This window comes from Rousettus aegyptiacus, unplaced genomic scaffold (assembly GCF_014176215.1).
Source record: "Rousettus aegyptiacus isolate mRouAeg1 unplaced genomic scaffold, mRouAeg1.p scaffold_m13_p_5, whole genome shotgun sequence".
Taxonomy (NCBI): Eukaryota; Metazoa; Chordata; class Mammalia; order Chiroptera; family Pteropodidae; genus Rousettus; species Rousettus aegyptiacus.
In genome coordinates, this window is record NW_023416308.1 from 84,052,965 (window position 1) to 84,078,509 (window position 25,545).

The window sequence follows — 25,545 nt, forward strand, 5'->3', positions numbered from 1 at the left end:
TCCTATTTATGACGGCTGGAGGGCAATCTCATTCTTTGGCTATGCTTGGGGCCACCCCAGCACCACTCGGAAGGTACTGTCATATAAAACAGAGCCTAGATGTTCAAGTCCTCTGGATAGCCTCCTGAGGGCAAGGTCTACCAGCACACCCTTTAGGTTCTTGGTTACAGCATCTGAACCCTCCAGAGCCTTCACCATGGCTCTGTGAATCCCAATCAAGTGCCTAGCCTGTATCCATCATGGCATGGGAAGTTCAATAAATCTAGCTCCTGACCCAAAATAATATTATGACCAAGTTGCAGACAATACTGATGTATCTGAAGTACCCAAAAACAAACAAGGCACTGGAAATTCCCATGCTAGAAAAATCACCTTTAGTGACAGCCAGCCTTTGACCCAGCACTAAAGTTCACAAAATACTTTGACATCTATTGTCTTCATATGCTCTCCCAGAAGCCTAATGAGATGGGGAGGTTAGAAGCATTAAATATAAAATGGTAATGAAAGCTCCCTATTCTGTGACTCCTCTTTGATGAAGTCTCTCCATGTTCCTACCTCTATTCACTCATTTTGCAAACCTTCCAGGAGCATAACTAATCATCAGGCCTTATACCAGCCAGGAACTGGGGACACAGAAAGTCCCTGGAGCATTAACTGTGTAGAAGGCATGTATCCATTCAGTGATCCATTCAGGGATGCAATTTCTGGATCTGACTCTCAGGGCTCAGCGCAAGAAACACAGAAATGAAAGTGCCTGCTCATTAGGAGTTCTCCAGCTATTGTCCACTTTTCATATCATCTAGCAGGATCTGTTGACCCATCTGTCTCTTCTAGGCTGTGATCTTTTTTCAGAAAATGGACATCTCTGTGGCCTTAGGGCAAATCTCAGGGCTGAGCACATTGCAACTCATTTCATTTAGACAGGTTTCTATGACAGTGGACAGTCTCAGAGCCCAGCCCTGCACATGTACCCACTGAGCTCCATCCTCAGGTAAAGAGTCACCCTTCAGGCTGCAGGCCCTCCTACCCCAAGCAAAGCCTCCCGATACCCGCCACAGCTCGATAGGTGAATCGGGTATTTGGGGAAGCCTGGTTCAGTACAGTTCCTACAGACCAAGCTGGCACCCTTTCCTCTTGGGTGGGCATGCAGCTAGTATAGCCTTCCACTTGACCCCTGCCAGAGGCACAGGGTCAGCCAGGTGACACAGAGAAGAGACAGGCTACGGCTGAGGGCCTGCTCTCCTGGGAATTCTGAAAACAGGCTGCCCTCCTCTTGGACGGAATGAGGTTTCTTGCTGAAAGTAATGGCATCAAAGTGTCCATGGATGGCATTTGGGAGCCGAATCCCGAAATCCTGAAAGCCAGGAAATCTGCTAAAAACTGTGGCGACCAGCTATCCAATGTTATGTGGGAGCACTCCTCAATGCTACCCCTGCCAGCAGGTCTCAAACCTTACAAACTGGTCTGTACAAAGTTCCATCCAGAGACTCCTTTGTCCTTCACAGCCACCACTGAAGCACAACTGAGCCAGTCCCCTGCAGCGGACAGAGTAGAACCCCATATATGTGATCCTCAGAGCAGGCCCTCCCTAACCCTGGGGAGACTTTGCTGGGCCCTAGTTATGCAAATGAAGCGGTTCTTCTCTTCTTCTGGGTCCCACACTCCTTGGAATACCTGAGAAGATTTGGACAATCTCCTCAGAAAATGCGTACACACATATATATGTATACACATGTATACACATATCCCCCACATATGTATACATATGCATACGTACACATACACATACGTATGCATCTATGTACACAGAATTATTCCCACAATTTTTGCATGTTCACAGATTCCCTAAAGCCCTCCATGAAGTCCAGGTTAAGAATATTGCTTTAAAATCTTCCCAGGAACCTAGCAACCGTGGGTTCTTAGTAACCTTCCTCATTAAAGTCACCAAAGAAGAAGTCGATTTTTCCATCTGAAACCTCCTGACCCCATAGGATCAGAGTAAGCCCCATCTCTGGGGCAGGAGTGAAGGGTTAATCCAGCCCTAGGTCCAAGAGGCATGTGACCCCACGCACAGTGTGTAGGACAGTCTGTCTTGTGTTCGGGGACCTTTGACCCCCCCATCTCACAGCTGTCAGACTCCACTGACCCAGATCTGCCAGCGGACAGTGTGTTTTTCTTTGTGGGAGTAGTTCATGGCTCTTTGTGATTCACAGGCCTTCTCTCTGGGATTCACTTAAAGATGGACAGAAGCATTCAGGGTTGTAGAAATTCCTCATTTAAAGTGGGACAAGGAATTTGGGATGAGAGAGGTGCAGTGGGTCTGTGTGAGGGGATGCACAAGTAAACACATACACGCAGACGTGGGTTCTTTCTGTGCACAGTTTGGTGACAGCAAATTAGCCATTTCTTCAGGCTAACTCAGTCCAGCTCGGACCTCATCCAATATAATTTAGGTGACAGATTCTTCATCCCAATTGGCAGTCTGTGTAGAGACTGTGTCTAGAAGGTGCTGTGAAAGGTTTGGCATTCCCTGAGGCCTGGGCTCATTCTGTGCCTTAAGCCAGTAGTGTTATCATGCTTGGCTACCCTCTTAGCCCATCTGTCAAAGCAACCAGGACACAGGGTGCTGTCTAGAAAGAGAATGTCTCTCAACAAAGTCCCTGAATAAAGCTAATCCCTTATATCAGGAGGCTCCAGTGGGTGTATGTGTGTGTCTATGTGTGTGGTACGTGGATGTATATGTCTGTGCGTGTGGTGTGTGGGTATATATGTGTGTGCATGTGTCTGTTTACCACATCCATGGTATGAATACAGAAAAGGCAATGGATAGTAAGTGTTAATGGAACTTCATGCAGATTTCCCAGCAGACGGACCCCAGAGCAATAGGCACCCCTCCCCTCTGGACCACAGATATACACTGGAGAAGAAAAAGACAGCTTGGCAGGGCAAATGGCTCTTATCCAGAATTCCTGGTCCCACTTTGAAATCACAGACACTTGGACCCAAGTTCAGGTCCAGACTCCAATGCTTACTTCCTAGGGAAGGCGCTTTGTGTTTCTGAACCTCAATTTCCTCTTCTGTAATATGGGAATCAGAATCCCCCTCATGAGGTTGGAAGGAATACCTACAAGGAATTAGCAGCATGCTTGGCACATCACAGATTTAAATGTTGCTGGCCCTCGCTCCATTCTAAGCAACTCCTGATGAAATCATCTGAGTAAAAAAATCTGACTCTGGCTTTTTAAACCCTCCGTTGTCCAGAGTCTGCCTCTTTCAAAGATTCAGGTTGTGGCCCCATATCCTACAAGAGGCTAGTGACTGGCACATGTCAAAGAGGACTTGGGTGATGAAACTGGTAACACACAGTCCCGCATAATGTAAAGTCTGCCTCCCACCTCTGTATTACCAGTGCACTTTGTCTTCCCTGCCAAGCCTCCAGCTCTTGCTTCTCAAATAATCTAATGTTTTGTTCAATACAAAGGAAAAGAGGGTTTTATAGAATGGGAACTCAGTTTATTTCCTGGGACATTAACATAGGTCACAGTAAAATAGTTTATATCTCCAATGACATTTCTTCTGAGACTGCTCAAAGGGAACACAATTTATGTTTTGTAGAGCTTTAAAGGTTGTTGTTCCTCTGTTGTAAGTGAGGCTGAAATGTGTTTTTAGGTACTCACAGGGTCCCATTTGACCCATTCTGGCAAGACTTCCAGAAAAGAAGTATAGAGCTTGAATGGGTCAAAGATGGAAAACAGGGCCAGTGGGCAGCTTAGACGCTGAGTGCTGGCCCCAGCACGGGCTTTCCATGGGGAGGGGGGACACTGCGGGTGAGGGGGCCTCTCCCTGTGAGACCCCTTGTGATCATAGAGGAGGGATCAGAACAGGAAAGAGAGTCGTCAAAAACACCCTCGCTTAAAGAGAATCTTGGACCCAAACCCACTCCGTGATCCCCACGTTACAGATAGGGAAAGGCGCTCAGAGATCTGAAGTCGCTTATCCAAGGTTACTCCAGGAGTAAGTGTTGGAGCCCGGCTTGAACCAGGGTTAGGTTTCTGGAACTCCAGAGCTCACACTTGCAGTTGGCTGCCCAGGCTGATCCTTCAAGCGAATCGCCTCTGACTTGCAGACTAAGGCTCCCCATGTGGAATGGCAGCACCCTAAAACTGTCCCCTAGGAAGGAGCTTCCCTGAGCACTGCTTTTGCAACGACAATGGGTGGCAGATCTTCATAGTGACCCAAAAGTCACCAATCCTGGCATTTCTGAGTGTGGATAAAAAGAACAATCACACTGAGAATCTGTTTTCTAGATATGAAATTTCATATTTCCCACTACTTATCACTAATGTGGCTATGACCACAAACCACTGGTCCTATGTCCCCCTCCTACTCTTGCCATATAAATGGAAAAATCCAGGAGGCTGTCAGAAGTTCTAACAGACTTCCCGCTCCGGGCCTGAGTTCTAACCTGTCTCCCAGCTGCTCCCATCCTGGATGCCAGTAGGGGTCTGGAGGACACGGGAGAGGCTGACAGAACCCTGACAGCCAGGACTGAGTGGCCATAGAGGAAGGAGCAACTAGACCAGGGCAGGCTGGAACCAAGAACCCAAGAGGACCCCAGGGGTGAGAGAAAGCCATGGTCTGGTTGCTCGTGGTAAAGATAAGGGACCAGGAATCCAAAGGGAGGAGGTCTGAACCCAGAAAATAATTTAGCTGTGGGAAAAGGCAAAAGAGCTATAATGTATCAGGGGCCTCATGTGCACCAAGCACATGTTGTCTAATTGGAGGCATCACATAGTTGTAAGGGCCAGGTCTAGATCCAGATCCTGGGTTCAGGTTCTGCACCTACCACTTGCCAGCTGTGGGCAAGTCACTTCACCACTCTGTGGCTCAGGCATCCCATCTGTACACTAAGAACAATAACGGCACCTTTCTTAGAATGTCACGAGAATAAAACAAGGTCATCCTTGCAAAATGCTTGGTACATGCATGATAAGCATGAAGTAAATTTTAGCTATTAATATGAATCTTCACGTAGTCCACGAAGTTAGATTTTGTATTCTGCAGACAAATAAACTGGGTGCAGAAAGGTTGGGATATACAAGGTCACATACCTATAGGTGGCAGAGACAGTTTAGAATCCTGGTTTCTGCCTGTCCCCAAGTCCTTTGCTCTTTCCATAGGCAACCTGCTCCTCAGATACAGTGAATAAAACCAACATAGCCCCTGCCCTCACGGACCTGACATTCTAGCAGGCAGAGAGACAAAAAAATATAAGCAAACAGAGAACATTTCAGATGGCAAAAAGTTTCACTGAGAAAATAAAGCAAGGTAAAGGAGACGAAAAGTGACAGGGACAGTGGGCTATTTGATAAAGGTGGTCAGGGGAAGGCCACTTTGACAAGGTGATACCTGAGTAAACACTTGAAGGAATAGAGGGAGGGAGGAAGCCACATGGGTATCAGGAAGGAAGGACCTTCCAGCTAGAGGGATCGGCAGGTGCAGAGACTCTGGGGGAGCAGAGTGCGTGATGTGATGGAAGAACAGCAAAAGGCCCAGTGGCTGGGGCACAGGAGGGAGGGTGAGAGTGGGAACAGAGCTGGCTCCCTCGGGTGGGAGGGAAGCACCATCGACAAGGTGCCCCAACAGAGCCGGAGGGCCAGAGTTCTTTTCCAAGGCCAGAGCCCTGGCCAGGCGCGTCGATGTGGGGCCAAATACACAGAAGGGCTGCAGCTTCTGGGAGGAATGGCAACAGCGGCAGGTGCTTAGGGACTCAGGAACCACAGCCACAATCATCAGGAAGATAAAGACAGGGCGATGCCCTGAAGAGCTGGGCAGGCCAGGAAACAGTCCAGTGCAGGGGGCTGCGTCCCGAGTCCGAGCAGGGATGGTGCTGAGAAGGATTCTCACTACGGCTTCCTTCCAGTCCCTATTCAGCCCCAGGATGGCCACAGAGCTGCTCAGTGAACCCAGTTGCAAGGGACGAAAGTGTAAGGAAAAGGAGCCGAGCCCTTGAACTTAATCTAATCACTGAAAAGCCGACATCTTACATACTCTGAAAAGGGGACTTTCCCCCAAATAACCCCATCCCCGGACTGCTGGAGCAAAAGAGGCTGGGACTTAAATTCTTAGCTCTGCACTAAGTAGCGGTAGAAAAATCACCTAACTCCTCCAAGTCTCCATTTTCTACCAGTAACGAGACTCACCCTGTGAGGACGCCATGAAGTCTATAAATGAGTGAGCCCCAGGCATGCACTGGCACATAGTAGTCCATTTATAAACAGTAGCTGCCATTGCAGCATATAGATGTGGAGCGACATCAAGGCTATGGCTGATGTTGGCTGATAAAGTCACAACATGCCCAGACAATGTCGGCTCTATAAAACAGGCTACATGGAAGTCACAGTGGTCTAGGGACAATCAGACATCCTAAGTGAGACTTGAGATGTGTGGCCTCTACCCACCCAACCTACTGGGGTTCCCAACCCTGTTAGCACTACTGGATATGTTCATTGCTATGTGAGAATGCTTCTTCCCCTCCTAGAAGAAATAAAAAGCAGAAAAAAGTGTGTATAGGAATATATACACTCATATGTGCAAACATACAGACTTAGTTTAATCAATAAAATGAGGATTTGTGGTATTTTAGTTATCCTCAGATATCTAATCACCAAATGGACCCTCACATATAGCTTTGGAAACCTGCTCTGGGCTGCATGGATCTGGCTTGTTCTAAAAAATACTTAGAAAGAAGCAATCGGTCCCTTCTCTGTCTCCTCATGAGGGCTGGCACCTGGATGAGGTTGGCAGTTACAGTGGCCTACCCCCACTAACCGTCCGGAGTCCCCTCTTCTCATCCTGTGATTCCTGCCCTCAGCCCTTGAGCTTCAAAACCTACTCAGAAGAATGCTTGACACTATTCTAACCAGGGTGAGAACACTGATAACCCTCCAAAAGGAGCTTCCTAAGAAAAAGAATCTGCATTTTCCCATTACTACCAGCTTCAGCTAAAGGGGTGATGTAATAATGGTAGGCTCAAGGCATCTTGGAAGAAGCAGGTTTGTCCATGCCCTGTGCCTACTCTGGCCTGGTTAAATGACTCTGCTCTGAAGGGCTGTCTTCCTCTAGCAATCCCCAAGAGCCCCACAGATGCTGGCAGAAGGGTCACCCTCCAACATGATGCCAGGCTCCAGGTTAACTCCGGGCTTGGTTGTACAAGGCCCTGCCTATGCCCAAGCTGGAACCCCTCTCACCAACCAGTCAAGAGCCCTTTCTCCACCTCTGCCCAGTACAGACACCAATTGCATTTCATGGCTGAAAAAGCCAATGACGGGATAAGTAATGTTTGTTATCTAACTAAATTGTAGAGGAAATGATGTGTGAATGAGAAAATGCTAACACAACCATGGAGCAATTCTGACAGCTTCGATTATGGTTTTGTTTAGTTAGGAACTTGTGCATTCTAATGAATTGTCTTATGGAATTATTAATTGGATCTGGGATTTCCAGGGTTTTCTACTGTCCTGAATCCTTCCTAATAGAGACAACATGTCTTTGGGTGTCTTGATTACAAAGGTTGGTTTTCCACTCAAAAATCTGGGGGCTAAAGCCCAGAATAATCTAGATCCTGGTGTCCGAACTGAAATATGGAGAACAGCTCTTGGTCTTCCCACAAAGTTGAGGACACAGAGAAATAACTTCTTGAAAACACAGGAACATAGAATAAGACTGATTTAGGGGCACTGCAGTCTTTGTTTTTTCAATAGAAAAGGATTCCAGTTTGAGAAATAAGCCCCATCCAGTATATCAATTGCCCAAGAGCTGAGTGTGAGTCATTCAGGACAAGGAAAGAGCCCTGGACCCATTGGCTACTGTAAACACATACCAGGAAAACCAGAAGAGGTCCCAGGCCCATGTCCCTCAGAACATCCCAGTGCCCACTGGCCTGGCTTTGGCTGTACCAGCACTGCCAGGCTTCTTCTGTCCCATTCCCTCTCTAAGGACATTGATGTAGCAGCTGAAAGATCCTGCTAGCTTCCCTGATGAAGCCAAACTCAGATCTTCTGCTATTGGCAATGAAGAGGATGCTCCACGTAGAGAACAAGGAGGCTCCTGCCCAGTGCTGCCACTCACAATTGTGTAGATTGTGCCCTGCGTGTGGGCACCTGAGGATGGAGAGGAGGCTGCAATCCAGACTATACCTGTTGGCCAAGCCAAGGGCCTATAGGGCCGAGTCAGCCCAGAGGGGTGTGTACCACTCAGGGCCCCAGCAGGAAACTAGCCAAGAAGGTTTAACAAGGAACTATTTATAAAGGTGAGTGGGGCTGAAGGAAGTCAACAGCGATAGAAGCAGCTTGGGCTAGCATGAAGGGGAGTTTTACCACCTTGAACCTGATAGGTTAGGAGAAAGAGTCCTTGTAGGAAGCAGTAGGGGATGTGACTGTGGGGTGAGGGGACGGATGTAGCCACTGCCAACAGAAACACTGCCAGGTGGAGGTTTGGAGAGGAAACATCCAGCTTCTCACCCTCAAGTCTACTGGTGCTGCCCGCTGGCCACACGCACCTGGGAGTCAGGAGCACAGAAGCCTGTTTGATACAGTCCACAGAGTTCAGCCTCCTGAGACCCAGGGCAGCATTGAGAAAGGTGGAGATTAAATGCAGAGGGACGAAGGGGACTCTCTCAGGCCAGAAAACCATTCTCTGATTCACAGAGGGCTGTATGGGCCAAGCCTGATCTGCATCTTCTTTTCACTCCCCGTCTTCCCCTTGGGGGACCTCTCACGGTTGGTCTCACCACATTCCATGCACTCACCCATTTCCATGTGCCTCCATCACATCTCTCCCTGTCTGTAGGAGAAACCACAGGAAGGAGGCACGGTAATCCATCTATCAAAGTACAATCAAGAAAATCTGGAGACTCAGTCTCCCTGGGACCATCTAGATAGAGCCTGGGGACCCACTCACCTCTGCTCTCCTTCCTAGAGGCATCTGGAGTTTGTGGGTAAGATGGTCCCTGCCCACTGTGTAAGTGGTCAAGCAACTGTCCCCAGTACCTGCCAGCAGTAGGCTTTATATCCAAGGAGAGAACCTGAGACAGGTCTGCCAGCCAAGTACTAGACAAGAGCTACCAAAAAAAAAAAAAAAAAAGACATCCAAGAGTAAGGCGCCACAAGGATCGAGAAGCACACCATCCTGTCCTTCCTCCCACGAGGTGAGCCCCCTGAAAGAGCTCCTGGGACTGTGTTCTTGGGTCATGTTTTACTCCTTTGTGCTCACTACATGACCTGTAGCCATTGTTTGCTCTAAAGGCTTTGCAAAAATTCTCCCTTTTAACCCTTACTAGAACACTATAGGGAGATATAATTATCTTCTTAATTTTACTGATGAAAAAACTGAGGCACAGAGGGGTTAAATAACCTGCCTTAGATCACACAAGGAGCGAATGGAAGAGCAAGATTCGAACTTGGGCAATCTGGCATCTAGGTTTGTTCTCTTAGCTGCTAAGCTAGTGGGAGTATATCCCCTCCCAGCCCTGACAGCCAGCCACTAAGGCAACCTGGAAATGGCCCATCGCTCTCTGACCAGATATTTAAGGCATCCCTGAAAAGATCTCTTTGCTACTCTTTTGCTGCCACTGAGAAAACCTGAACAGCCTCACAGATGACCTAAGGGCCTCTTTGGCTTGAAAGGAGAAGTCTCAGGTTGGGTCCCAGGAGGCAAATCCTGAGATGGAGATGTGTGTGCAGGAGGGTCATGAGCAAGAGCCCTCCAGATCCATAGGTGGAGGGAGAGGGAAGCAGGGCTGGGCAGAAGAACAAGCCAGGCTGTGATGCAGTCCCAGGGGAAGCCTAAGCTGACCCTGAGGGGCATTTTAGAGATGGGGTGACCTCACAGAGTGGTCATGAGTTGGGGAGAAGGTGTGCCACACTGGCAGTCATTTCATGTAGAATAGCCTGGGTAGGGGCCATGACTGGGCCAAGGCAGCCCTCTCAGCCGCAGTACCCCCAAAGCAGCAGGGGCTTTCCACCAGCGGTGATCCCAGCATGTGGGGAAACCAGCCCATTTTCCAGGAGGGGATATGGGAAGCACACTGGGCACCCACACAGAGAGTAAGTCCGAGGCTGGCTGCCCGTCCACAGCCATCAAGGCGGGCTCTCCATGGCCTTGTGTCCTGGCTACCAGGACGAGGCTCTGGAGGCTCCAAGAATCCCATAACCCCTTACCCTAAACACAAGGCCCACTGCCCCCTGGCTCACTTTTGTGTCCCATAATGGGTCCCACATGGGCTGACACCCCCACTACTGAGCTATAAGTTCTCTATGAGCCTTAAAGATCACAATTGTTTGGATACTAATAGGGGTAACAAACGAGCAAATATTTTAAAATTATATGAAATATGGAAACTTGGAGAAAAAGTCTGTCCTGAGCTCTGACAACTTTCAGATCCAGCTCCATGTGGTGGCCTCAGTCTAGCCTTGGGCCGCTGGTTGGACTCGCTCTTCATCCCCTGGCCCTTTGATCCACGTCCATGGCCCCCTCACTCCCTTCAGGCTAACTCGCCAGTCAGTTCTCAGGGACTCTACTGACCTCACCAGAAAGGCAAAAGGGGTGTTCTGAGAGGCCAAGGGGATTTCTTTTTTTTTTTCTTTTACGTCTACAGCACCTGGTCTTCTTAGGTGGTCTCCCATCCAAGTACTAACCAGGCCCAACCCTGCTTAGCTTCCAAGATCAGACAAGATCGGGCTCATTCAGGGTGGCATGGCCGTAGACAACCAAGGGGATGTCTGATTGCATCTCAGATGGGCAGCCACTTTCATGAGCTCCTACTTTACCCCTGAACTGTCCAGGCATAATTCACAATTAGAAAATGCCAGAGAAGGTTCCAGTGGACATAATCCAAAGAATTATTCAAAGCCGCCTTCTTCCTAAACATAATCATACTACAATTATGGTGGCTTCTGACAGCAGCTTAAACGGAGGGAACTGAACTGGCCCAGACAAACCCTCTGGGAGGACCAACCCGCACTACCTTAGCTAGGGAGGCCCAGACATTTCTCCATGGGGTCCCAGGGCAGCCAGAGCCACCCAGGCGGCTGCACTTGCTTCTGCAGTATTGATGTCCCTCCTGCACCATAAACCCTGTTATAGGAGGCCCGGGACCGGCTGGCCTGAGAGTCCACCATCAAGAATACTTTCTTAAGGTCCCAGAAAAGACAAAAACCAAAAAGCAGGGACACAGGTGGTTTAAAAGTGGGGAAAACCCTAGCGCCACATAAGCTACTGCTGGGGAGAGATGCTGCTCACTCCCTGATGCGAGAAGCGAGGCCCAAGCTTCCTGTCTCATAGGAATCGTCCCTCTGAGGTGCTCCTCTCCCACCTCAGCTTGTCTTCATTCCAGAGGATAATCACCAGATTGGACATACATTGTCCCTGCCCTGAAAACTATGCTCACTGCTGCACTGCCAAGAGAGGGCTGCCCTTCCCTGAAGCCCTCACAGCTGACCTGCATCCCTGCCAGTCTTCTAATACGACTTCCACTGGCCAATAAGGGCACATGGATGAGGACAGGGATGGAGCCAGGCTGGAGGGTCCTCCCACCAAAGGGGAGATGGGGATGAGAGTCTCTTTTGAATTTTTGCAGTTGTTCTTGACCCTAGATCCCAGTGCACGGCACAGATAAGAGGCACGCCCACAGCCCTGCCCCAGATGTCCTACCACTGCTGGGCTCAAAAGGCAAATAGAAGACCTACCAATTGATCCATACCATACACTAAACTCCTCAAGATCGCTACAGGAAAGTTTGGAACATGCTAGAATCCTGATAGGAGCCAGGAGGTCTGCTTTTGCAGTTTTGTAACCAGTATACTTTATGAACTAGAGAATGTCATTTAGCCTTCTCATGAATATCAATAATCTTAATAGGTCTGAGACCCCTTCCATGTGTATTATTTCCTTTACTCCCACAACCTTGTGGGGTAGGTCTTATCATCATCCTCATTTTACAAATGAGGAAATTGAGGCTCATACTAGTTAAGGAACTTGCCTTAATCACAGAGGTAGTAGGAAGCTGGAGGTCTTCAAACCCAGAAGTCTGGTTTCAAAGCTGACCCTCTTAACAACCTCATACATTGCCTCCCTGGGAAAGCCGGTTGATGAACCAGGATGCTCGGATGCAAGTAATAGCAACAGTGCCGGCTGACGTAAACAGAAACGATTAACAAAAGGAGATTGGGAAGCTCATGGAATTGCCAGGAGAGCTAGTGAGCCAGGCTCTCAGTTGTGTCACCAGGTACATCACCCTGAGTCTTGCTTCAGAAGAGGACCATCCTCAAGGCTCCTGGCACCTCAGCTAGTGCTCTTGACTCAAAGCCTGAGAAGAAACATCTGACTGATATAGGCCTACCTAGCCGCAGACCCAGGCCTAAATTCAAAAGAGGCTGAGAAATCACTTCTCTAGTAGGAGGCTTTTCCAATCAGTCTGTGCTCCCAATAAGACTTAAAAGTAGGAAATTCCTCCAAATACAAGAAGTGGGCCAGATGCTGGGTGGTCCAAAATAGCAAATGTCCAACAATGAGGAAACTAAACAAAAAGACTTTTAAGATTCTTTTCAGTGGCATGTGTCCATTTAATTTTACAAGCACAGTTCAGTAGAATGTATTATAATCTCCATTTATTAGCTGCCTCTTCTCAGTAAAAATACTGTACATTTTTATCCATTGCCATTGTTTTGCAATAACCTTTCATCCTATGGGAGAATGGTTCTCCATTAACATTGCATGTAACTTGCTTTGACCAATGGGGCATGGTGTCAACTATGCCCTAGCAGGAACTTTAGGAGGCACTGCACAGAAGAACCTTGCTTTTTTTTTTCTCTCTCTCTCTTCCAGGAAAATGGCATGTCCCAAGCCTCCAAATGGGAAGATACATGGAGCAGCACCTAGCAAAGCTCCGTAGCAACTATAACTGATTTACACAGTCTCCTGTCTAATAAATATATATTGAGAACCATTCCAAGCCACTGTCTACTAAACAAAGGGAATACATAAATAAATAGGATCCAGTCTCTGCCTTCCTGACACTTATCTGTGACACTCTCAGGTCACAGCTGGTACAGAGAGTGGAAACGTTTCAAGAGAGGCATAAACACCAGGAAAGGAGACAGAGCTTCTACCTGGAGTTTCTAGGAAGGCTTTTCAGAGGATGTGAAATTTGAACTGGATCATGAAGGTTAAGTCCAGTGTTATCAGAGAAGGTTGAAGGGGAGAGAAAAGAGAATTATATGCAGAGGAAATAGTATGCAAATTCAGAGAGATACAAGGAAAAATAAAGTGTACATACAAGAATATATTCTGGTGTTGCTAGACCAGAGGTCCCCAACCTTTTTGGCACCAGGGACTGGTACTCCTATGATCTGATCTGAGGCGGAGCTGAGGCAGTGATGCTAGTGCTGAGGAGCTGCTGCAAATACAGATGAAGTTTTACTCGCTCGTCTGCCGCTCACCTCCTGCTGCGTGGCCCACTTTCTGACAGGCCATGGACCAGTACTGGCCTGCGGCCTGGAAGTTGGGGACTCCTATGCTAGACAATAGGCAATGAGAGGAGTGGTGGGAAAAAGCAAATGGAAGCAGATTTCAAATGGCCCAGAACGCCATGCCATCAGGTTTTAACCTAATACTCAAGACAACAGAATGATCAAAAGTTTCCAACAGATCTGTATTTTACAAATATCACCCTAGAAGTGGTAGAGCAAAGGATGATGAGAAGCAGAGAGCACAGTGAATGAGAAGGTCGTTAGATTAAAACCAGTGCCAGATAATAAGGTCCGGAATTAAATGAGAACCAGAGAGTTCACAAAACATCTCAATAAGACTTGGTTGGATGAGAGATGAGACAGGAAAAAATGAGAGACGGCACAAAATGTTATGTTATAGATCGGATCACTAAATGTGTGGTTGAGTCATTCACAGGTATGAGGAAAGCAGAAAGAGGAAAAAGGCTTAGGAAAAGCTGATGATCTGTTGTTGAACATATCACATGTGAGGTAGCTCTAAGACAAACTGATGGAGATGTCCAGTTAGTAGTTGGAAAATATGAAAAACATTCCCATCTACCTGGAACAGGGGAAGGTTTTGGGAAAGGATTGGAGGCAGTGCTGACAGGCTGGTGGCAGAGCGGACGAGAACAATGGCACTCCAGACAGGGTATCAAGGATGTACAAAGCCATCAAGGCAAAATTTAATCAGGGAAGAGCAAGCAATTAGATATGGTGAAGGATGGGAAGCCAAAATATGGCGGCTTCCCTATGTAGCATTTTCCCACAATCCATGGGACTGGTTATGAACTGACCATTTCCATTGGTGAGGAACCACCTGTGTGACAGTGTACAGCATGACTTTGTGATTAATTTGCACTCTTAAAAGTGGATTCCTGAGTTCCTTGATGTTCCTTTAAAAACTCAACCCTTGGTTCATTTTTGGCATTCATGGGTACTTCTTTCCCTCACTCTTCTTCTGCTACAAAAATCATATCTAGCTATTCACAGAAGTAATAAATGCCATATTGTCCTTCCTTTTAAAAATACAGTGTATTCATCAGGATAGATTTGGGTTATACTGTAGTAACAAAATACTCAAATATCAAGTGGCTTACACGACAAAGGTTTACTTCTTGCTTATGCTACTTATCCATCAAGGATCAATCAGGAGACCCGTTCCTGTGTCATCATTGTCATTCTAATACTAGAATCCAGGCTAATGGAGCACCTGTATCATTGATGCTATGTTCACAGCAGAGAAGAAAGAGAACAAACTGAAGTACACATTGGCTCTTAAATCTTCCACCTGGATGTGACACATGTCATTTGTATTCACATTCTCTTGGCTAAAATAGGTCGCACAGCCAAGCCCAGTGTCCAGGGGCAGCGGGAAGTATAACCCTCACCCAGGAGCACTACATTTCACTCAACAGCAACACAGTCTATGACACACCTCACCCTAAGCTGGCTAGCTTATTCAATGTCTGTGACAGCATTTCACCTACAGTATAGCAATTCTCGTTTGATGTAGACACTTCCTCCGGTATGGGGTTCAACACAGGCATTATATTTCCCCTTTTAGAAATGGATCTCTCAAGTCTTGGCACCAGATTGCCAATGACCTTCGTATTTGCAGCCAAGAATGTTTCAGTCTACAGCTGTACTCCCTGCATTAGGATCCTTCCAAAAGTCTTAATTATCTTGGAGATGCCTTAACCCCGGTCTAAGGATGGAGCCAAGAAGCATCTGTTTCTGTTTCCGTTATGGCTCTTCTCTGCATAAGGAAAAAGAAAACTTAGCACAAAACCTGTATTTCACTGAGGCATTTTTAGATTAAATGTCATCTATTGGGTCTGCTGCTGGGTTGGGAGGTTTCTTTTTATGACTGCAGATAATTTGTTTGCCTTGCAACTCTCTAGTGTGATATAGCCAACTCATTCCAGTACCAAACAGGAACAATAATTATTATTCCTATGTGATTCTGCAATTAACATAGGAATCACATAGAACATTTACTTTTTTCCTAAATAAATGTCCACATGAGCTTCATTCAACAAAACTGTAAACAGATGCCACAAAGCACTGCTTCTGCCACCACAGTTCACCAGTGAGAGTGCCAGGCCATGAGTAATGGCCCATGAAATATTTAAATTCCTTTAAGATTAAACATATACACATATATATTATTAAACCTTAAATCTAGAAGTATCTATAAAATCAAATATCATTTTCTGTGTTCCGCTTTCTCAAACAGAGCCTTCTGGGCACAATAAATTCCTCCCCCTAATCTTTCACCACCCCATCAAGCCAGGCGTCTGCAGTGGGCTGTTTCCTCTTTACTGCCTGATGGACACCAGTAACTCTCTATTTGCTTTAACTGTGAGTAGAGCCTGTCAAATGCAGGCAACCTGGCCAAAGACAGATGACAGAGTCCCTATCATTGCCATCGCCAAAACCATTAACATCTCTAGAAGCCAGGAAGGCAGATGGCTGGATATTTACTGGGTACTTCCTATATCCAGACACTGCTAAGCATTTTGCATGGGTTCTCTCATTTAATCCCCATGAGGCAGGTCCTATGATTACTTCTTGTTAAAGAAGAGGAAAGTGAGACTTAGAGAATATTATAAAAAGACTAGAGAGTAGGTGGCATATGAATAGAGCCTTATGGGATAATCAGGAACTAGCCGGGGGTTCTAGGAGAAGGCTATCCAAGCAAACTGAACGGCATGGATAAAGGCATGACAATGAGGAAGAATACTGTACTGTTTGGAGACAGGTACAACTAGAGCATGTGATACTTAGGTAGAAATGCCTAAAAATCAATCTGGGAAGTTAGCCAAAATCAAATTGTGAAGGAACTCAAATGTTATGCTGAAGAGCTTGGGACTCTGACATCAAAGACTGGACAAGTAACAGAGGAGTGAAGTGGGATGGTCTAAGATAATAAGGAGTGGTGAGGACTGGGGCAAACTGGAAGGCTCACACACTTCAGAGGCATTCAAATTCTTTTTGTTTTTAGGTGTGAGCTGATTTGGCCCTTATGGCATCAGCTTGCAAATTCTACAAGGCAGCGAGAAGCTGATAAGGGAATTAATCAGAGAATGAGGTAGTTGGATCTCTAGGAATTTCCTCTGGCAAGAATGTGGATGACAGGTTCTGTGAGGGCAGGCCTGAGGACAAGAAAACCACTGGGGAGGAAGACACGGGAAAGTAGCAAGAGGTGACAGTAGCTGGTACCTGGGTGATGGCAGTGGGTAGGAAAAGTAATGGGTCTGAGAAGGAAATACTAAAAAGGAAGGACCTGGCAGGACTTGAATGCAAATAGGATGTGGGAGGAAAGGTACGAGGTCGGGGATAGGGGAGGTTCAAAGATAATATGGAAGATAATGAGAGTCATTTCAAAAGTTGACGGGCAAAGCCTTAATGTTTCTGCCATCAAGAGAGGCCCACAGGGCTGGTGTGGGTCTTGGCCAAGACTCTTTGTTATACATATGGCTGGATGGCTGATGGGCCCACCCAAACTCCAGAAGACAGCCTTTGCTGTAGTACAATGACCAAAGGCTCCAGGAGGTCGTAAGACTGGCACCTGCCCCTGTGCTGCACCAGGACACCTACTGATGCTTGAGGTCGCCAAATACCAGTCGTGATGGTAACTTTTGTATCAACTTGACTTGGCCATGCAGTGCCCAGATATTTGGTAAAACATGATTCTGGGTGTGTCTATGAGGGTGTTTCTGGATGCGATTAACATATGAATTAAAGCAGATGGCCCTCAATGTGTGTGGCCCTCATTCAATCAGTCTAAGGGCTGAAATAAACAAAAAGGCTGGCACTCCTGAAAGGCTGGCACTCCTGCAAGTTACACGGAACTCCTCCTGCCCAACTGCTGAGCTGGGACATCAGTCTCTTCCCACCTATGGACTGGGATTGAAGTATTCTTGGGTCTCAAGCCTGCCAGCTTTCAGACCAGAACTATACCACTGGTTATCCTGGGTTTCTAGCTTGCTGACTGCAGACTTTGGAACTCGTCAGCCTCCATAATCATAGGGCCAATTCCTTATAATAAACAAACAAACAAATAAACACACACACACATATACATATATACATACACACATCCTGTTAGTTCTCTTTCTCTGGAGAAACTAATACACTAGATCAAGAAGGAGCAGGCCAGATCAAGAAGGAGCAGGCCAGAATCTTATCCCCTTGTCATTAGAGCTGGCAGAGCCAGCACAGGCAGCATGGAGAGTTGCCTGTGTCTGAATGGATCCAGTCCCCTTCCGCCAAAAGAATGTAAACAAAGACAGGAGAAGTGACTCCCCATTTATTGAGCATCTATCGTATCCCAGTTATATTGCTAGTGGCTTTTTATAACTTACTTAAACCTTGCAACAGCCCTAAAAGAATATCCTCACTTTACAAATAAGAAAACTGGGGCTCAGGGCTTTGATTCGCATCACTCAGCTAGCCTAGAGGCAAATGTGATTTGATCTTACTAAAGAGCCTGTGTTCTCAGCACTACATTGCCTCTCTGGCAAAGTACCTCCTTTAAAGATAGAACAACTGCCAACAAGTGGAGAAAAGAGGAATTTGATCATATTATGCAAACCCAGTGTGTGTAGTCCAGTCTCAATGTTCATAGGTACTGGCCCTTTAGGGGAGGTAAGCAGACACTCAAGAGCTTATCAAGAGATGTGATTCGATGTGTGGAAGATGCTTCCAACCCATGAACCAATGAGTCACGCCAGCCTGGGATTCCTTGAAGAGCCGGCTGCTCTGGAAGGCACCAGCCCTACCCACACTCTGAGTATCTCTGGCTCCAGGATATATGCCTCCTATCCCCAAACTGGCTAGGTGCCTAGGGCACAGGGTCATCAGCTTTGTCCCCACTTTGTGCTGAGCAAATAAATCTTGCACATATGAGAGAGAGAGTGAGAGAGAGAGAGATGAGAGAGAGAGAGAAGAGAGAGAGAGAGAGAGAGAGAGAGAGAGAACACCTGTATACAGGTGTGTACAGGTATGTGTACATGTATGTATAAATGTGAAAGTTTTTATATGCTTAACTGTGTGTATGTATGTGTGACTGCATATGGGTGTGTGCCTATGTATGAGTGTGTACATGTAGCTCTCTTTGGTTTTCATACTCAGTATGGATTCTTCTATAGAAATATTCCTGTACTTTCCAGAAATTCTTCAGAGTCTAGTCCTTGGAACCACAGGAATCTTGGGCAGGGCAGCTGGGAGATGGCTGAGGTACCACAGAGCTACCTAAATTCAACATGAGCAGCTTTTTTTGGAGACAAGGCCTTTGTCATTCTTCAGAGCTGGTAAGCCAGGCCTGCCCAACACAGACTCATTCACATGCACAGACTTGCAGGGCCACTCCCAGAAAAACCAGGCCAGCCAGAGAGAAGACTGGAGAAAGTAACTTTCAGGCCTAAAATAGGCAGGGAGGGGAACTAGCTTCGTGCCACCTTTAATGTACACTCAACGACGTAAGGCGGTTTTAACATGAAGTGGACAAATGCCCTCCCCCCACAGGAAACAGGAAGACAGTTCTCTTCTCTGGGCTGCTGACAAGGCCCTTCAAGGCATGGGCTCTCTCAGCAAAATCTGGCAATGTCACCTGAACCCAAATCCAACACCACTCTGGGAAGACATACTGAGCATGAAAATGGGCAATTTTCATTTGAAAAAGGCTCCTGAAAAAGTCTCAATAGCTTTGTTATCCTGGGTGCATTTGGCTGTTAACCTTTCTGGAAGCCAACCTGCTCAAAACAGGTGTGCTGCAGGCATCCTACTGATAAAAAGGAGAGATAGCCACTTTACCATATCGTTGTAGAGACCTCCAAGTCCACACAGAGCCAGGATATGAAACCAAGCTCACAACCACTATTCTATGCTGCTCACCACCTGAATTAAACTGCCTCTGGGGTCCCTTAGTTGTCATATGTCAAGGCCACCATGGTCAGCTGTGCCAGCCAATGGAGAGCACAGGAGCTCTTGTCAACCAACACTTTAGACCTACCATCTGCTGGTTGCTGGCTGGAAGCTCAGCCTGGAGCCATCAGTGCCCAGATCCTGACAAAGCCCTGATAAGACTAGTGGTGTCGCAGGGGGCAGAGCCAGAGAGGTGAGGCCAAGTGGGAGAGGGCCCAAGAGGACCTCTGGGGCCTTGAGGAGGTGAGGGCAGGGACAAGCCACTCACTGAGGATAGCACTGGTATGCCTGTGTCCACCCCCAGCTGGGCCTATGCCTCTGGCCAGACACAGCCCCTTGTCTGGGGCCTTCACTGTTCTTCTCAGGCCTCTTAAGCACAACACTAGAACAGAAAGAGAAAAACACTACACAGAGATTTATCTCAAATATGTTTAAACCCATAGCTGCCTTCAGCAAAGACCAGGGAGGCTAAAACCCAATTATGGTTTCTTATAAGCAACTGCGGCATCACAGTATATGGTTTTTGAGAAAACCCTGTCCAAGGGGCTCTGAGAGCCCCACCCAGCACTGTGGACATGTGGGAGAGGCTTGGAAGTCATCCATCTTCACCACCCCTGCCCTGACCATCCAAGGGCCTCCCAACCCAACGGTCCTATATGAAGAAACTCTGGTCAGCCTGTGCATGCCCGTGCATGAGTACACATAAATGCAATCATATCCCTGCTGCTGACTCTCCATTTGCACACCTCCCGAGATTCTACTCTCATCCTTCTCTGCGAGGCTCCATGCCCAGGAAGGAGACTCCCACCCATGGCATCATACCTCCTCCCTCGGTAGGGCTCAGCCAGCGGGAGGCATCAGCACATCAGAGAAGAGTGGTCAAATTTCTTCCCCTCCTGCAATACTTCAGGGCCACATCTCAGGCAGTAGCCATGTCCCCATGACTATAACTCCCTCCAGGCAGCATCACTTCTGAGGCTCAGGCTTTTTCCTATTCCGATGACATAGTTTCTCCCTTTGTCCCATCAAAACCTAGGTGTGGCAGAGCTTCCTCCCATTATGAGTCACTGGGAACCTCACCATGCTTTACCTGTATCCTTAATTCTGTCCTTATCTCTTCGTTAAGGTCTCTGCATGTGAAGAACTGGCTTAAGTCCTGCTTCATACCAGGTCCCTTCTAATAGGTATGGACGTGTGTGTGTTTGTAAGTATGAATGCACACGCATGTGTGAGTGTGGGTACACATTCAGTTCTGTGTGTGCATCTTGACACATGCACATGACACAACTTTTCCCTAAACTTCTAAGGCTGACAGAAGGAAGCCATCGTTGGGCGTCCATCTCTGTTTTACAGAGTTCTCTGTACTACTCCCAAGTCATTTGAAATGTTTAGCCTAGGTCTCTGCCCAGCCCCAAAACTCAATGGTAAACTACTTGAGAGTTAAGAAAGAAGGGGAGAGAGGGAAAGTATGGAGCAGGAACGGAGGCAAGAGGAGAGAGGAGCAGAAGGAAAAGATGATTTATTGAGTATCTGCGATAGAGCATTTTCTCTATTCTAAAAACCATGTAGATAATCAGTCTCATTTTACAAGTGGGAAACCAGTGTTCAGAGGCTTTGGGTAACGATTCAAACTAATGAACAGTGAAGAGGCATTCACACATAAGTGAGTCGGGCTTCCGGTCCTTCCCAGTCACTGTGCTGTATCTTTGCTCTCCCCCAGAAGCACAATTATAACCACATGGTAGGTGCTCAATCAATGCTTGTAAACTGAACTGAAGCTTAGAAGGAAATCCAATGGCATGCTTAAACTCAAAAAGAAAGCTCGTCAGTTATGAAGAGAGCCACACTGCTCAAGACCTGAGCTCAGATCATCATGAAGAACACAATGATGCTGTCTGTGGCCGCAACCCTACACGGAGCACAGAAGGCTTCCCAATGCTGGTCCTCGGTCAATGCCAGGGCTGCATTTAAGGTACAGAACAAGGGCTTTCTGGGGGCCTGATGTGTGTTTGAGATCAGAGCAGCGGGAAAGCTGAACTGCTAACACCTCTCTCAGCCAACTCTCAGCAAGGCCAGGGCAAGAACTCAACAGCAGGTCATCTGTAGATAGTATATGTCACTGATGAAAACCGAAATGCCAGGTGACTAAGTGGATGGCAATGAGAGTGTTTAATAATAATAGTGATGATGATGATAATAATAACAACGAGACTCATGCTTTGGAAGGTCAGATGGTTCAAAGTTTGGAGTCTGTTCAGGGGCCAAACTTGGGCCTGCACACATCTTCCCCATCGGAGTGAATAGCATGTCACCCTGGTCCCCTCTCTATCCCTGGTAATAGCCAGCTTTTCAGTAATATCCAGACCCCTGAAAATACTGCAACTGTCTGGCTTCAGAAATACCTGTTTATCTTGCCAAAGCTGGCAAGAACTTCTGCTGAGCTGCTCCCAGGAACAAACTCCATCCTCACAGCAACCTATCAGTCATGTATCACTACCTGCATTGTACAGAGGAAAAAATGAAGCCTGGCTAACTTGCCAACAGTCACACCGCTGGCAAATGATGGAGCAGGACTCTATCTCAGGTCTTTCCTGTTCTAAATCCTGCCATCTCTGCTATACCCAGTGATGCCGATATCCTCTAAGTCCATTCGGATGCCACAGTGCTCCTTATCCTCAAAGCTGAGGGATGCAGGTCTCCCTGAGGAGCCACCGTAAGTGAGGCGAGTCACTCAGCAGCAGACACATGAAACATCTCCAGATGGCAAAGCTGAGCCCCCACAGCACTAAGGCAGGACTCACTGTGGGCACTCTGATGGCTCCACGCTGCCTGCTCGCCACAAGAGATATTTATAAACCTCATTTGTACAATTGGAGCAGCGTATTCTGGCTTTTTCTCCTGCACTTTCAATAACTAAGTTACGGATGAAGGAAACAAAATGGAACCGTTATCCAACCGTGGGCTCAACCGAATGCACATCTGTGTATCTGGTATTTTCTCCTAGCGCCATTTCTAACAGATTCCTCTCCTCTCTGCCTCATTATCTCCTGCTCTCCTTTGTGTTCCTAAACAAAGGCAGCATGGACACATAGCCAGGGCTTGCTCACTCACCGCCCACCTGGCAGAGGGATAAGGAAGGGATCGGTCACTCCTATGGCCCCTCAAGGAATGACAGCACAAAGACCTAACACAGACTGAGCCTTACTAGAAGCCAGAACTACACGTTGTCTCATTCGGTCTTCAGCATTCCCTATGCTATTACCGCTATTTTACAGATAAGGAAATGGAGGCTTAGAGAGGTCAAACAGCTTGCCCAAGGTCACACAGCTGCAAAGTGATGAAGTGAAGACTTAAACTGGGGCAACCTGACTCTGGCATCTAGGCCTCTGACCACAGCCAGTTGGTCCAGGCCCTTGAACACAGCTAGTCAGCACTAACAAACTCCGGCGATCCCTATCCCCAAGCAGATGGCTCCCAAGGCTAATGTTCAAAGAGGCAGAAGACAACCATAGGACTACCCAGAGCCCTCTGTAGTCAAACCTGGAGGCCTGGAGGCCACGGTAGGTGTAATATGAAAGGAGGGAAGAGCTACTGACCAGCCATTTGGTCTTACCTTTACTTCGAGTAATGGTTTTCAATATTCAGTCAGTCAATCATTCCACAAACATCTGCTGAATATTTGCTCTATGCCAAACCCTGTGCTGGGTGCTGTTGATGCAAAGATAAGTATGACATGGCATAGTACACAAGGCTGGACAGATAAGCCAAAGCCACCAACACGCCAGCCCACCGACATGTAGGTCTAACTCTGTCCAAGACATGGGACTGCTGCCTCTCCTGCACACTGCATGACTTGAAAAAGTCCATCTTTCTCTAATCCATATTCTTTTCCACTAGCATTTCCCTTGTTTAATTAGCAGACAAACAGAACCTGTGTAATCTTTGCCAGTCTCTTGATGTGTTCCTCATGCTGTGTTTACAGATGCAACTACAGACACAAATTACTCCTGCCACCTGTCCTATGAGACATGCTGGTGGCCTTTAATGTTTAATGCTGTTGCTGTTCCTTATGTAGCCTGGCAGATAATGAGTCTGCCCATATCTTCTTCAGCTCAGGATGGGGACAGCTCAATGCATTGGAGACAGTGGGGGCAAGAAGCCAACAGACCTGGTTCGGGTCCTGGCTCTGCTGCTACCTTCTGAGTGACCCCAGGCAAGGTTGTTAACCTCTTTGAACCTCCATTTCCTTATCTTTAAATTGAGGATATGGGACAAGGAACTCCATCAGGTCCTTTGTAAAGTCCCATGGAGTGTCTACATGGCTCTTGGCCCACAGCTCAGTGCTTTTTATATGACACAAAAGAACAGGTATGAAAAACCGTTGGTGAGGCAGATGCTGGCCCCTGGCCACTGGAGACCTAAGTACTCTAGTGCCTGGATAACAGCATAAAATTCTGAGCGAGCAGATCTGGTGATTCCTGGTTCTGCCCTGAGCAGCTCTGGACGAGTTAGTTAACTTAAATGAGCTTCTGTTTACTCATCAGTAATACAGTGATAATAATATTTTCTTCATTGTGAAAAGTGTCTGAAATAATGTGATTTAGGACACGTAGTAAAGCTCTAGGTGCAATCTCCTGTTATTTTTCTGTACTGTCTCCGTTGTCCCTCGGGGCCAGGTTTCAGTATTCTAGGGTTGACTTCCAGTTCCCAATTCTGGGCCCTCGGTTCAGGCCACTTCTTCCCAGGGAGCAGAATCCTGCCTAATAGTTATGCCCAGCTAGGGCAGGCCTTCTGAGGCCCACAGCCTGTGTGAGGTCCACCTGCCTGACTGGCATGCAGTGCCTTCCTCCTCACAAGCGAGGGTGCTGCCTGCAGGCAGGTATGTTCCAGACTTTCTCTGCCATCTCAGTGACCCAGGCCCACCCAGCCTGTGCAGTGAGTGCATTTTCGGCCAGGCCCACATCTTTCCTCTGCATCTACCTTGGGGACCGTCTGCCATGCTGTGCCGTGCCCTGCTCCCTGGGGGCTACTTGCTCAGACGTGTTTTTCTGCCCATCCCCTCACTTCCTGCAACTGCTTCTGGAGTACCCAGAGTTGTCACAAAAAATCCTAAGAAGAGCCTTTACCATGTGGAGGGTAGTCCCTACACAAGGAACTCCAAGTCCCCTATCCACTTCCTGTCCAAACACATACACAGTAATTCATGGGTTGGCCCAAGTGTACTGTCTTCCAAGCTGTGTTCTCTCTCTAGCTGTCCCTGACCACACACTTTTAAGGGGCCTGTATTGGGAATCACCTAAATTATCAAAACCTTGGGCACATGGAAAAGACCACTCAGCAATAATACTAACAAAAGCTTTCATTTTTGGAGTTCCAAGCACCTTATTGAATTTGATGCAACAACTCAGTGATGTAGGTACTATTATTATCTTTATTTTGCAGAGGAGATTAGACTGCTAAGCAAAATTCCCAAGATCACACAGCACACAGGTTATCAGGCCAGGCTGCCCATCCAGGTCTGTCCACCTCAGCCAGGTCTGTCCACCCTAAGGCCCAAGTGCTAAGCCAGTTGCTATCCTGCCTCCCAAGGGAGGCAAAGGCAGGCACTGACCTGGCAGGAGGAGGTAAGGAGAGAAGGGTGGGGCTTCCCTTCCCTTGTTTCTCATCATCACTAAAGGTCTGACAGACACTGCTGATTCCTCCCTGTGTTACATCATACTCTTCCTCTATAGCTCTATAGTCAAGGAAATCAAGACGTTTGGCAACTCCATATCTTAGAAATAAAAACTGAGACAAAGAAAAAAGTCCCCTGATCCTTTCATGCCAGTTGGATCCCAGCTAGAGTGATTCTGCAAAGAGAAGGCCATACAGAGTTTGCTAATGGGGTTTAAACAAAATAACATTCGGCTTCACGTGTGGTGGTCACAAATATGGCTTATCCTACCACTATTGTGGCTTGTTCATTCCACTTTGGAAAAACAGCGACAAGTGTTGCAAAGTGGTGCTTCAAAGCAGAATTGTATGTCAGGAAATAACAGGGCTTGGTCGAAGGCAGTCAGCACCATTA

General features: G+C 47.2%; 1 protein-coding gene and 1 non-coding gene across 4 annotated transcripts in view; both read right to left on the minus strand.

Moving 5' to 3' along the window:
* Positions 1 to 25,545, minus strand: part of GALNT18 (polypeptide N-acetylgalactosaminyltransferase 18) — a 308,997-nt gene that overhangs the window by 206,695 nt on the left and 76,757 nt on the right. The window lies entirely within an intron of this gene.
* On the minus strand, positions 10,649 to 10,767 carry LOC118603332. Its single transcript, XR_004951201.1, has one exon. It is a non-coding gene; the product is annotated as a 5S ribosomal RNA (ribosomal RNA).